The following is a 14,562-nucleotide window of genomic DNA, read 5'->3' on the forward strand; positions in this document are numbered from 1 at the left end:
CTTTTTCTCCACATCCTCACCCACCTTTGTTATTTTTTGTCTTTTTTTATTTTACCTGTTCTGATAAGTGTAAGGTGATATTTAGTTGTGGCTTTGATTTCTATTTTCTTAAATCTGTAACTTATGGTGTTTGTTGGCTCAGTCTCTCCAACCTCTTTATGAAGGTTTATAATTTTTCAAGATTTGAAATTTTCAGTGATCCTTCTTTTGTTCTGTGCATGATTTTTTTAAGCCGATTGGTGTCTTATCACTTGAATGTAAAATATGCACTTTTTTATCTGCCATGGCTTTTTGTTGAAGTTTATTAGAAACCAGTTAAAGAGATTCCCAATCTTAAAGCAAGTAAGTACCATGAAATCAATGTTTCATTAGCATTCAACAGAAACAGAGAGACTTGCTTTCTAATCCTACTGCCAAAAAATTGAATGTGTACTCATAAAAAAAGCTTTGTCTTTTAGGCTTCAATTTGTAATTTTTCTGCAAAGTAGAAATTAAAACATCTGTTCTTCCTAGCCCAGGGGTTGTTCTGGTGACAGAATAAAATGTTCTGTGAGACTTTGCCTGCTGTAATGTCCTAAATATCGTTTATGCATCAATAAATTGGTAAATAAATAATAAACAATTAAAAATAAACAAATCAATGATAACAAAAAACAAATAATGAATTATTTATTGGTGACATTAATAGTGTTTAGAAAAGTAACTGAAATGCTGACACATTACAGAAAGGTGAGAACAATTTTTTAAATCATCAAACGCATTCTTCAAAATTGTTTAGTAACTCTGGGGTGCCTGAGTGGTTCAGTTGGTTAAGCGTCTGACTCTTGGTTTCAGCTCAGAATATGATCCCATGGTTCCATGAGTTTGAGCCCCACATTGGGCTCTGTGTTGACAGTGCAGAGCCTCCTTTGGGATTCTCTCACTCCCTCTCTCTCTGCTCCTCCCCTGCTCTTTCTCTTCCCTCAAAATTATCAAATGAACTTAAAAATTAAAAAATAAAAAAAATTGTATAGTAACTCAAAGGTATTCATTCAATTCTCATTCAACAGACATGCATTGAATACCTACTATATACAAGGTATTGTCCTGGGCACTAGGAATACACAGCCAATGGGACATGTGTCTTGTCCTTAGAGGGTTTAACAGTCCAGGAAGAGATTCAATCCCTGAACTCCCAAATATGCAGCACCAGCTTGAGAGGACTCATTATACAATAATAATAGATAGTAGTAATAATAATAATAACAATTATACAGAAGTATAGTGGGACTTCAAAAAAATAGGGAAGGTGTATACAGCTGGGATATGAAGACATGTAGATTTAGATACGGGGCTGAGAAAATGGCAGTATTCTAGGCAGATACGTGGCCATATTCAAAAGTCGAGATCAAAGAAAGCTGGGGAGTAGGAGGGAGCAGGAAGTCTTTCAGGCCACATAGATGATGGAAGAATATATTGAAAAGGAATTGGAGGCCTTATTATGGGCAGTTTGACTCTAAAAAGAGAGAAATATTAGATAAGAGAGTCTTGGTCTCTTTTATTTAGAGAGTATTTTTTCAACTATAGAATTTTAGAGAAGACTCTATAAACTAGTTTTTCTTGGACAGTTGTGACCAGAACAGCTATTTACCAGATACTTATGAAACTACATAATGTTAACTCAATATGTATTTGAACCTGATGACCTGAATTTTAGATTTGAATATTTTAGTATTAATTTAATCTGTTCCCTTAGATAGTAAATATTGTAGTATTTTATTTAAGAAGCAAAACAACATTGTAATCTTTTATTCTGGAGAAAATTGATAAAAATTTTTTTTTCACTTTTTGGAATTTGTCCTCTAATAAAATGGGTAATTTTTTAATATATTTTGCTTTTCACTGGCACCAGCTCATAATTTTTGTATGTAGACAACTTTGAAGTTCATAAATTTTTTCTTAAAATTAATACACAATCAAAGTAGGTCACTGTGGTATAGCAGAAAGAACAGGGTATTTAAGGATTTGGTACCAGCTAAAAACTCTGTGACTATATACCAGTCACTTAAAAGTTGTAAATGTCAGTTTATCCTTCTCTAAAATAGAATAATAAGTGATAAGAACAATATTATTATGTATGTTATCAGATTTGTTGAGGATCAGATAACACGATAAATATTAAGGCATTCTGTAAACTTTTAGAATTACTAGAAATATAGCATTATTTTTATTAAATACTGATAAATAACTTGAAGTACTTACATTTCATTTGCTATTAGTAGTTTTTTTTACATGCAAACTGATAGCTTTGATATATTGAGAATATTAAACTATCTCAGTTTGGTTCAAGTGAATAGATATTTTCAAGTGCATATTTGCAATCTAGAAAGAAGTATCCTCATAGGTTATTAAAAAAAGACTATCACAAGAGCTATTTTTATGTGTACTTGACCTTAGAAGTGAAGGACTTTTTTAAAAAACAAAGATTTCAAACAAATAAATTTGCTTAACTGATTTATCAAGATTAAAATGCCTCAGAAATTTGAATTAATTTTAAATTACACTTACGAAGTACTTCATATCATGTAAACAAATGGACAAATCAATTCACTCTTCTTATATGCCTGTTCATGTATGACATTTCCTAACTTTTAAAAGAGGGCAAATTGAAATCTAGATATTTCCAAGATAAGGCAGGGGGGGCATTATCCCCACCACTTACTCAGGGTCTGCCTTGTTTTACTTTACATTACTTTCACCAATGACATATTTTATATTTTTGTTTGTTTGTTAATTGCTATCTATGTCCCAGCATTGCCCCACCACATAGAATGTAAATATCATGAAAGCAAGGACTTAGTTTTATTCACTGCTGAGTGTCCAGCATCTGGAACAGTGTCTGGCCACTTAGCCTGTAATTATAACCCAATATTTGCTGAATGGATACATGCTGATGCATTTGTGAGAACAGCAAAATCACCTGCAAGGCATGACCCAGGTGTATCAAAACCTGGTTGGTGTAGCATTTAAAACCATTTGCTACCTCAGCTAAGGCATAGGTCAGCTCCTGCATGAACTGACTGGCAGTTTCCCAAGCATATTACTCCAGGTTACAGGATGATAACTGTGTAATTCTCTACAAGTAGACAGTTAGGACCTAGCCTAGCAATCAGGTGATTAACAAATATTTCTTGAGCAATACCTTATGGTCAACCCTCTGCTGGGGGTACTTCGAATGTTGATCTAATGAGCAAGGTAGAATCCCTATCATGACAGTTTATTCCTCTGCAGATGGAACATTGTGTTGAGAAAACAGGAGGAAGGCTGTCATTTTGTCTTCTCTATGTTTACAAGAACATACAGAAATTATTTTATCCTGAGGTTTATGATTTAAAATTTTTTCTACATTGTCTTACTGACTTTTAAGATTTTTATTTGGAAGTTGCTATTGTCTTGCATAAGAAAAATAAGTCTCCTAGTTTCACAGTTGCTTTCTGTGGAATGCAACAGCATTTCCAAGGCAACAAAACACCACGCTTCTGAATGCAGCTGGGAGCCAGGGCTCAGATTAAGAGCTAGCTGCGAATAACAACACAGGCAGAGGTCACTCTATCAGAACTGAAGCTCTCAAATCCCCAAGTGATAGAAGTGTCAGTCTTGTGTTAGTTTCATTTTCTCTCTGAAGGAAGAGACCCTTCATACAAAGCTATACTTCAAAAGTTTGTTTAATCAACAAATATTCATAGATAAATGTGGCATACAAGGGTAGGAATGTGAAGACATAAAAGTTCTGGTTTCTGCCCTCAAGAAGCTTCTAATCTAGTAAGAACAATGTAGACAAAAACAACATCACCTGATAGATCATAAGAAGGATGGGCCAAGGTCTTGTGACAGGGGAGGGATGGAGTGGTGTCAGAAAGACCTACACAAGAGGTGCTAAAGAATTGAATGTCAGAGAGAAACAGCAGACCGCCCTGTGAGGCTGGGAAGGGGTGGCCTACTGGAACAGACACTGATATTTCTAGGCAGAAAGAGCAGCAGGTGCAGGAAGCTTAATGTGACCAAAAAGAAAAACTGTTAAGTCCCTATGCCTGAAGAATAGAGTAAGAGTAAAGAAATGGTCAGATAATCAACATGGAAAGGAAGGTGAGGCAGATTGAAAGGACCAATAACAGGACAAAGAACCATTTAAGGATGTTCAAGTAGAGGAGCTACAACATGAGATACGTGTTTCAGATAGATCTGGTTAACTAGAGAATGCCTTGGAGGAAGACAAGACTGGAGAAAGAAAGGTCAGTTTGGGAAATTGCAATAATAATCAGGTGAGAAATGATGAGTCCTGCCCAAACTGAGACAACATCAAGGAGGACAGGAACCACAAAATTCAGGAGACTTTGGAAGGGGACAATAGAACTTTATAATGGATTGACTATAGGAATGCTACTTAGAGGTGTTATTTCGCTCTCCTCCAGACAACCTTCCCCAGTGAGGAGTACAAGAAAATCAGATTTGCAACCACAGGAAATGAGGAGTTAAATTTTGGGCACAACAAATTTAAGAGGCTGAAGGAATTCTCAGATGTAGTAGAGAGTCTAGAGCTTAGAACAGCAATCTGGGAGAAGACATTGATGACAACATATCAGTGATGATATGAGGAGGAGGAAGATGGATATGCACCTCGGAATGCTTGGAATCAACACCCTGAAACATTGAACTCGAGCAAGAAGAAACTGAAGAAGCATAAATAGGATGGGGATTAAGAAGTGGGCGGAGAGACAGAAGGAAAACAAGAGAGAATGGTGTTGTCTTAGCCATGAAGACAGATTCAAAAGGAAGATCACAATAAAAAATGTGAAGTACTGTAGAGGTCAAATGTGGTAGAGCTTTATTGGACATAGCAACCTGAAGGTAGTATCAGTAGGAGCATAACTAGTAGAGGGCGCCTGCGTGGCCCAGCCGGTTAAGAGGCCTACTTCAGCTCAGGCCCATGATCTTGCAGTTCATGAGTTCAAGTCCCACGTCAGGCTCTGTGCTGACAGCTCAGAGCCTGGAGCCTACTTCTGATTCTGTGTCTACCTCTCTCTCTGCCCCTTCCTAGCTGGCACTCTGTGTCTTTCAAAAATAAATAAATGTTAGAAAAAAAGAATTCTCATTAAGAGTGTAACTAGTAGAAGGTCAAAGGTAGGGAGGATGATGAAGAGACAAGGAGCAGAGAACCAAGGAGGGGCTCTAGTCTATCAGGAAATTTGTCTTCGAAAATAAGGCAAAAAATAATGACAGCACCTGGAAGGAGTTCTTACAGTGGGAAAGATTTGAAAATATTTCAATTCAGAGAAGAAAGAGCAAGTAGAGGAAGTGGCTGAATATTTCTGAAGAGAAAGGAAGTTAACTGTGAGCTGTAAATCCCCTCCCACTGTAATGGAGAGAAGGCAGTGACCGTGGACAAGGAGGAGTAAGGATGTAGACATGCCCATCAGGGTAGAGATGGGCAGAAATTGAGATTTCCATCTAATTGCTTCCCTTCTTCTTAAGAAGAAAGCATGATATCCTTGAGAAAATAAGGAAAATAGAGAAGGCAGCATGAAGAGGTAGGTAAAGGTTTGAAGTTAATGTAGGAAAAAAGAAAGAGCTAACCAGAGATAGGTCAAAGGGAATTGCAAAACAGTTCTCATGTTAAACTCTATGAACTAAAATACCAACGCCAATCTATAAAACTTTTAAAAATGTGTAAAACACAGTGTGTTCAAAACACACATTTCAGGGGCGCCTGGGTGCCTCAGTCGACTTCAGCTCAGGTCATGATCTCACATTCATGGGTTTAAGTCCCGCATCGGGCTCTGTGCTGACAGCTCAAAGCCTGGAGCCTGCTTCGGATTCTGTGTCTCCCTCTCTCTCTGCCCCTTCCCGCTCATGCTCTGTCTCTCTCTGTCTCAAAAATAAATAAAAAAACATTAAAAAAATTTAAAAACACACATTTCAGAAAAGTAACTGCCTTTTACTGTACAAGAACACTCTGCCTTCACTTTTCTCCTTCGGGGTCTCCTGTTCCAATGGCCAGTCAAGGTAACCTGCACTGGGCTGCTTTCCTTGACCCTAATTCACAAGATTCTCTCTCTCATACTGTAAATGTTGAATTATTTCTCTAGTTTTTTTCACCCAGCATGCATATTGCAAGGAAGTGGGTCTCCATTTTATTTATCTTCATATTCCTACCAACCAGCATTGGCCCCAAACTCCAAAAGGGCACAAAAAGTAATTCCTAATGAAGGTATAAGAAAAATTTAATGTTTTGTATTTGCCCCCAAAACTTCTCCTCTGACCCTAACGTGCCTCAAGGGGGCTCTTTCCTGACCCATCTTGGCTACTAGGAGACGACTCCACATCCACCTCCCAATTGTCAGGGAAACCAGAGGTGCTAAGCCATTTGAGGTCTGAGAGTACCATTGTCTCCTGAGCCAGGCCACCCCTGACCTCTTCAGCCACTCCTGGCGCCACTGTAGTGGTTCATTTCCCTCAGTGACAAATTTTATTCAAAGGCTTTTTGCTCTCAGAATGAGTTCACCTAGGGATCCTTATGTACATCAAAATGGTATTTTTACAATGTTCCAGAAAAGGTGCCATTTCTCTTCAACTCCCAAACAATGTTGGACTTTTTATTGAATGAATACAGATTATAATTGTATTTCATTGTGAATTTATACATTTTCAAACAAATTATTCATGTAGGCTTGCTATTCAGGGTGGCTTAAGAGATCTCAATCTGTAGGTACCTGGGTGGCTCAGTCAGTTTAGGTGTCTGACTTTAGTTCAGGTCATGATCTCCCAGTTCGTGTAAGTTCAAGACCCACATAGGCTCTGTGCTGCTGACAGCTCGGAGCCTGGAACTTGCATCAGATTCTGTGTCTCCCTCTCTCTCTGCCCCTCCCTTGCTCATGCTCTGTCTCTGTCTCGAAAATGAATAACCTGCCTTGTTTATAACATTATGTTTATAATGTTTTCTAATGTGCATAGATTATAAACATGCACAAAATATAAAAATTTTAGAAGTTATGTAGATTATAAAAATACACAGAAAAGTAACTTTAAAATATTGAAAAAATAAATATTTGTCCCCATTATCAACAACCTTCTTTGAACTACAACATTTCATTGTCATCTAATTACCAAAAAAATATTTTATTTACTTGCCAAGAGATCTATCCAAAGAGACAGCTAACTGGTAGTCTAGAAAGCTTAGTTTTCCCATGCCCAAAACTTTCATATCTGACTCAGTGATGGAAGTCTTTAACTTTTGTGACACTAACTGATCCTAAAAGCAAATCTAAAAGTATGTTTTATATAACAATAAACAAATGCAAAGAATGTGCCCTTTCCTACTTTAAGATAGTCAATCACAAATGAATTTTATACATTTGGCTTATGGTGAATATTTTTAAATTTTTATGACTTGCAACATAATGAGATAGTAATATTATATGTTTTTCTTTACCTAAATTCTAGATTCTGCAGTCTCTCATTCTATGTGGCACAGTAGAAAATTGGAGGTTTCTTTCTGAAAGAGGCCCTCTCATTCCTAAACATAAGAAAATAAAGCCAGAAATACTACTAAGATGTAGAATTCTGTAAGACTGGTGAACAACAGTATTTTTATTGTTCAGTGATAACCATATACTACAAATCTCAGAATTTTTGCAATACATACAGTAAACTCTATGAAAAGAGTTACCGTGCCGATCTACTTTCTAAAATGTATATTACAATGTCAAGAAAATGCATTTGAATATTTCTAACTTCTTTAAACAGTTAAATATTTGGAAAAAATAATTGAACATCGTGGAAGTATGTATTGAATTCAAAAATACATTTTCCACATTTCTTAGGAAAAGGTCAGCAACTTATTCCTGAATTACTGCATTCTTTATAAATAGGTTTGTTAATAATAATTAACTCCACTAGGCAGTCTGTATGAAAGATAGCTTATTCTATCTGCTTTCACTTTTTGTATCATTGAAAGTCTTCTTTCATGGATCATGTTTATAAGGTGGTTGACTAACAAAATGCTAAGATGACTTTGGGTAACAGTAAGTGAATGACTACAATCATGATTTAGTTAATTTAGCAGATATTTGGAATTTTGTCTTAAGCATATCTCTCTCAATATTTGAAGGGACTTAGTTCTTTAAGATTTTGCTTTCATAGGACTTTAAAGTTGGGAAAGCTTTGAAGGTCAAGTAGGAGAAGAATACTTCCTCTAGCCTACTCCACCTTTGGACCCCAGAAGTTCAGGGCCAGGTTTCAGATATGTGAGCACACAAAATCATGTAAATATTTAGGCCATTCCAATTAGTAAAGGATTTTTCCGCTATCTACAATTTTTCAGCAGTTGTACTGCTGAAAATGGAAACATATTCTATTAAAAACAAAAATCAAGACAACAGTGTGACTATGCATGTCTACTTTCCTATAGGGAAATCTTCTTGGAAAATTGGACTCAAATGTTAGCATACTTAGAAGAGCAAGTTTTCAATTAGTTTATTTAAATTAGTAAATAGGAACTCATATGTGTATGTGTATCCAAGTTTATATTTATTAATAGCCTGATATCCCTTAACAACTGAAATTGTAGCATTCATATTTATTGGCACATCTAATTCTCTTGTTATTAGTCTGTTTAGCTATTGGTTTATTTAGATAGTAAATTTTTTTCTTACTTTTTTATTGAAATACAACTTAAATTCTGAGGAGCATCCGATTTTTAAATGTACAGCTCAATGAATTCTTACAAAGTTAATACATCCATGTAAAACCAAACAGATCAATATAGTTCTCCTCATACCATCTCCCACACATTACTTCCCAAAGATTCCATATTGATTCAAATTTACATAAATAGAATCACAGAGCATTTTCTGCTTTCTGCCTTCTTTCTTTAAAACAACATCATCTATGAGATTCATCCATGCCATTGCACATAGATACAGTTCATTCTTATTTCTTTTCCTCTAGAGCAGAGGTCATCAAATTATAGCCCAGGGGTTAAATCTGGCCTGTTAATTGTTTTTGTAAATAAAGTTTTATTAGAACATAGCTATGCCCATTCATTCCTGTATTGTCTATAACTGTTTTCATATTACATTGGCAGAGTTCATTAACTGTGAAAAAGACCATATGACCCCCCAAATCTATCATATTACAGAAAAAGACTGCTGACCATTGCAGTAAAGTATTCCTGTGTGTGTGTGTGTGTGTGTGTGTGTCTGTGTGTGTGTGTGTGTGTGTGTAGCAATTTATTTATTTATCAATTCTAGTGATAATGAACTGTTACAGATAATCTCTAGTTTGGGACTGTTAAAAATGACACTGCTGTGAGCACTCTTTTATGTCCTTTTGTGCACAGATAAACACATCTTCACCTAAGTAACTTCTGGGTAATAGGGTATGTATATGTTCAGCTTTAACTGATTCCGCCAAATTGTTTTCCAAAGTGGCTGTACCAATTCACCCTTGCACCAACTGTGTGTGATAGGCCAATAAATAATTTAACACTTGATAATTATCTTTGAGTAAAAGTTAGAATGCATAATTCATATTCCACTCCACGCAGACATTTCATGCAATAGCCTCTAATGAGATCATGTATCGTTTATGTAAACAAGTCATTAGGTTGATAATGATAGTAGTAAAACACATATACTATATTTGTTGATTAACAATGAGTATGAAAGAGCTGGAGTTTGTTGCATAAATGAAACTAGCTGTTATTTTTTTATTGAACACTTGGAAATAAGTGTCCCACAAATGATCCTAATAAGTGCTTCTCACTCACAGTGGAACTATAAATAAAACCATGGTTCATAAATAAAAACTTTTTTGTGTTGAGGTAATTAACTTCCATTTTTTTCTTTTATACATAATACAAAATTAACCAATATTACTTATTTATTCATTCATTCATTTTTAGAGAGAGAGAGTGCCCACACTAAGTGGGGCAGAGGGAGAGAGAGAATCCCAGCCCAGCATGGAGCCTGGTGTGGCGCTCAATCTCATGACCTTTAGATCGTGACCTGAGCCAAAATCAAAGTCAGATACTTAACCAACTGAGCCACCTGTGCACCCCAAAATTAACCAATTTTTTTAGAATCTCAAGTTATAGATATGAACTTATAATAGTAAAATTATAGTTAAGGAATTTAATTCTGACATATCAATAGTCACTAGCATAGTGATTCTATAAATCACAGAGCAGACTGATTGTAAATTTAACCCTCACACGTTTTTGTGGATTTTATTGACAAGTGCTTTAGGAGTGAGTCAGGAACGTATTTTCATTTTCCCTTTTTACCAGTTTCTCTTAGTTTGGGTAGTTCCAAGTAGAGCTAGAAAGGACATCGTTAGCCAGTATCAGCATTGAGCGTGATGAGAGGATTATAACTTCCCAAAACTCAAAGATATTTTTGACTTCGTGAATGATGGGAATCATGCATAAGCCTTATTTCCTTTTTTTTTTTTTTTTTGGCATCTCTTTATTTTCCAAGTGTTCAGCAATGGATAATTTTTAGTTTTATAATGAGAGAGATTTTAGGTTGTTTTTCTGATTTCTAAGGGTACAAAGCTTGTTTCTTATAGCTTGTTTGCTATACTAAAACCTACATCGGATAAGTGTCAAAACTTTGAGAACTTGTTCCAGCAGTGAAGTGGACTTACTGGAGGAGGTGTTTGTAATCTGAACTGCGCCTTGAAGTAGCCAGTATTTTGGTTGCTACATCTTGGGGATGAACTGTGGCTTTTATTACATTATCTGTCACAAAGTTACTTTCCCCCAAAACAAATGGACTTTCTGAGATCAGCCATTCCCTTTGTAGACTGCATGTAATCCCGGCAACCCTGTGCCTTGTGTCACAGCTAAAAACCCATGAAATAGCACAGAAGTTGCAAAACAATATGAAAGTCAAGTAACTGAGGTTTGTGGTTCCCCAGCAAATGGAAGTCTTCCAGAAAAAATAGGCTCAGAGTCTGTTGCACTGGGGATGGGTGAGGGCTCATTATACAAATGTTATGAAATAATATGAAACAAAACCCTGTGGAACTTCTTTAGGTTCTCAAAATTGTAACATCACACACAGGCAGCTTCTGCCTCTACCTCAGAGACAGCCCCCCCCACACAAGGTGTTATTAAGAGATATTTCAATTATGCCAGGAGAATTTGTAACTTTCATTAGGCAGGCAAGCAAACAGGAGACAATTGCACCTTTTCATGTTCAAGGTCTCCATATTATTCCTTTCTTCTCAGCGGGAACCCAAAAAGCACAAGGGTTTTGTCTAAGTGAATAAAGGTATGCATGCAATTATTTACACAAACAGTTATTTTACTTTCAGTATTCAGAGAAAAAACAAGGAGAAATTGTTAATGGCTCTACATATCCTAAAGTCTGTCTCAAATATAGGAAGATACTGCTGACATAAAACTGTATAGAGAACTACATATATACTATGTTTTTCCAAACATGGTTGCATATAACTGTGTATGTATATAATTTTTAGTGGTAGAGAAAAAATTAACTTTACTTCATTGATCATATTTTTCTGTATTTTACAGCTTTCCTACCGTGAGCATGTATTTGTTACTTTTAGAGTAGAAAAAAAAATAAAAAAGGAAAGACCTTCAGCACTGAAATTGCTCTATATGATACTATATGTAGTTATACATTTATCCAAACTCACAGAATATGAGTAAACCCTGTTATAAACTTGGAACTTTGGTGCTAATCTGTCCATGTAGGTTCATCAGTTGTCACAAATGTGCCACTCTGGAGGGGGATGTTGATAATAGGAAGGTCTGTGCACATGTAGGGGCAGAGATACATGGGAAATCTCTATACTTTCTGCTCAGTTTTGCTGTGAACCTAAAAATGTTCTATTTATAAAGTTTGTTTAGGAAGGAAGGGAAGAAGAGAGGGAGGGAAGGGGGCTGGGAGGGAGAGAGGGAGGAAAGAAGGGCAGACCTGCTCACAACCTTAAAAAGAAAAGAACCGGGGCACCTGTGGGACTCAGTCTTTTGTGTCCAACTTTGGTTGAGGTCATGGCCTCACAGTTCGTGGGTTCAAGCCCTGTGTCGGGCTCTGTGCTGACAGCTAGCTCAGAGACTGGAGCCTGCTACAGATTCTGTATCTCCCTCTCTCTCTGACCCTCCCCTGCTTGCACTGTCTCTCTCTGCTTCTCAAAAATAAAAATAAATAAACAAATAAATAACATTTAAAAAAAAAAAAAAAGGAAAGAACCTTGGAGCACCTGGGTGGCTCGGTCAGTTAAACGTCTGACTCTTGGTTTCAGCTCAGGTCACAATCTCACAGTTTGTGAGTGTGAGACTCACGCTGGGCTCTGCGCTGACAGTACAGAGTCTGTTTGGGATTCTCTCTCTCTCCCTCTCTCTGCCCCTCCACTGCACTCTCTCTCTCTCTCAAAATAAATAATTTTTTAAGAAAAGAGAAGAACCTTAAAGCCAGATAAAAAAGAAACGGGGAAAGCAGTGTGTGGTTGAAGTCTGGGCACTCTGGAGAGGCTCGGAGAGGTTGCTCGGGGACAGGACCCTGCTGGAGAACTTTCCTGAGAATTAAGAGACAGGCGAGCCTTTGTTCGGGCTCCATCATCCAGTTTATTGTTTTCTCACAGGAAAATTTAAATGTGTTGTGACCCCTTCAGCAATCCATCTGTTTTTCAAATAGCAAGTTTTTTTCTGAATCTATTTTTAAAATAAACCTTCCACTGGAAGGAAATTCAGTGGCTTCCCTAAAATATATAGCTTTGAAATTGTATCCATAACCATTGTCATTACAAAGAGCAGTGCTGAATACTAAGATTTCTAATGTACAGTTAGAAATTAATGACAAAAGAAGGAAAACATTGTTTTGTCTGATATTTTGCTTATAATATGAAGCCTGGTTAGTCCAGAGCTCATATCATATAATATCGTATGGCTGCATGATTTGGTAATGCTGAGTCATTCAACAAAAATAGGTTATTGAGTACTTGCTGACTGTATGCACTCTTTTACTAGATAGCAGAAAAACAGCAGTGAATAAAATAGAAAATTCCTCAGGGAGTTTAGATTTTAGTGGGACATGGGAGCAGAGGGGATGGACAGTAAACAATACAATAGGTAAATTATAGACTACATTATTTTATCTATTTAATGCTTATTTATTTTTGAGAGACAGAGAAAGTACCAGCCAGGGAGGGGCGGAGAGAGCAAGAGACACAGAATCGGAAGTAAGCTCCAGGCTCTGCGCTGTCAGCACAGAGCCCAACACAAGGCTCGAACCCACAAATCTCAAGAATGTGACCTCAGCCAAAGTTGGACACAAGTGACTGAGCCACCCAGGCGCCCCTAGACTACATTATTTGAAAGGTGACAATGGAACACACTCTACTAAGGAAGAAATAAAGCAGGGGTGCCCATGAGGGATGGAGTAAGGATAGTAAGGGCGGAGTGGGGGTACAGATGTCAACTAGAACAGCCAAAATCTTCCCTGAGAAGGTGAGCACAAACCAGGCTCTGCAGAAGAGTGGCTTATGAGAAAGAACAGCGAGTGCCAAAGTTTTGAAGTAGGGGTGAGCTGGAGGCCCCAAGGAACAGAGGAAGACAAGTGTGCCAAAGCCCAGGAATGAGAAGGAGGAGCAGGGGGTCCTGGGAGCCAGATCACATGAGTCATCGTGAGGACTCTGGATTTACTCTGCAGGGCATGAGTAGCCGTCGGAAATTTTTGAGCGTTGGTGTCATGTTTTAAAATACTGGACACATTATGTGCATTTTTCAAATTAACTAAACAAGAAAAGAGGGCTTGCATTATGGTTTTAGAGCAGTGTATTCTATCGTCCTGAAATGGGTCCTGGAAGAGTGTATCTGGGGAAATAGGAATACGCAGATATAGTGCCATAGGTTCTATCTGTTTCAGATAAATGATACTATTAATGTTTATCAAACTTAGAAAAATCAAACTGGGGAAAGTATCACCCTAAAGCGGTTCAAGGTGACTGGCAATCTCATCTGTAAGAAGTTTGCCTTCCTTAGAAATTTCTTACTTCACTTGGTTTGTCTTCAGAGAGGCCTTTTTTGTGGTTGTTTGATTTTAATAGAGGGGCCTGTCTCTGTTTCAGTGCTTCCCTCTTTGACTCTTTTCCTAAATCATAGCTTAGATTCATAGCTAATGTTCTACTCAGGAAGCCAGTTTCACTAAAAAACAAAAGAAAGAGAAATGTCTCCTTTTCTATCACCTTTAAAAAGCGTTTGCAAATAGTAACAGTTAAGCAGGATCTGAGAGCCCCGTTAGGGCAAACAGCAGGGACATTGGATTCTTGGAACGTTGTGCACACACAACCCCGCGTGCCATTGACCTAGACAAGAATGTGAACACTGTCCCTTGGAGTTGCAGAAAACTCTCTAATTCAATTGATAGTCAGAGGCCTGACTCTTCTCCTAAAAGCTATGTCACCAGTCTCTCTCAGTCTCAAATTCTTAATCAAATGTGCTCAACAACCCGCTAATAATTCCTACTTTACACTGCATAACTTTGAAGATAAAATAAG

General features: G+C 37.2%; 1 protein-coding gene across 1 annotated transcript in view; it reads left to right on the forward strand.

Moving 5' to 3' along the window:
• The window catches only part of PDE7B (phosphodiesterase 7B), a 315,252-nt gene that overhangs the window by 106,818 nt on the left and 193,872 nt on the right, over positions 1–14,562 (forward strand). The gene's annotated exons all lie outside the window — the stretch shown is intronic.

This window comes from Suricata suricatta, chromosome 7 (genome assembly GCF_006229205.1).
Source record: "Suricata suricatta isolate VVHF042 chromosome 7, meerkat_22Aug2017_6uvM2_HiC, whole genome shotgun sequence".
Lineage (NCBI taxonomy): Eukaryota > Metazoa > Chordata > Mammalia > Carnivora > Herpestidae > Suricata > Suricata suricatta.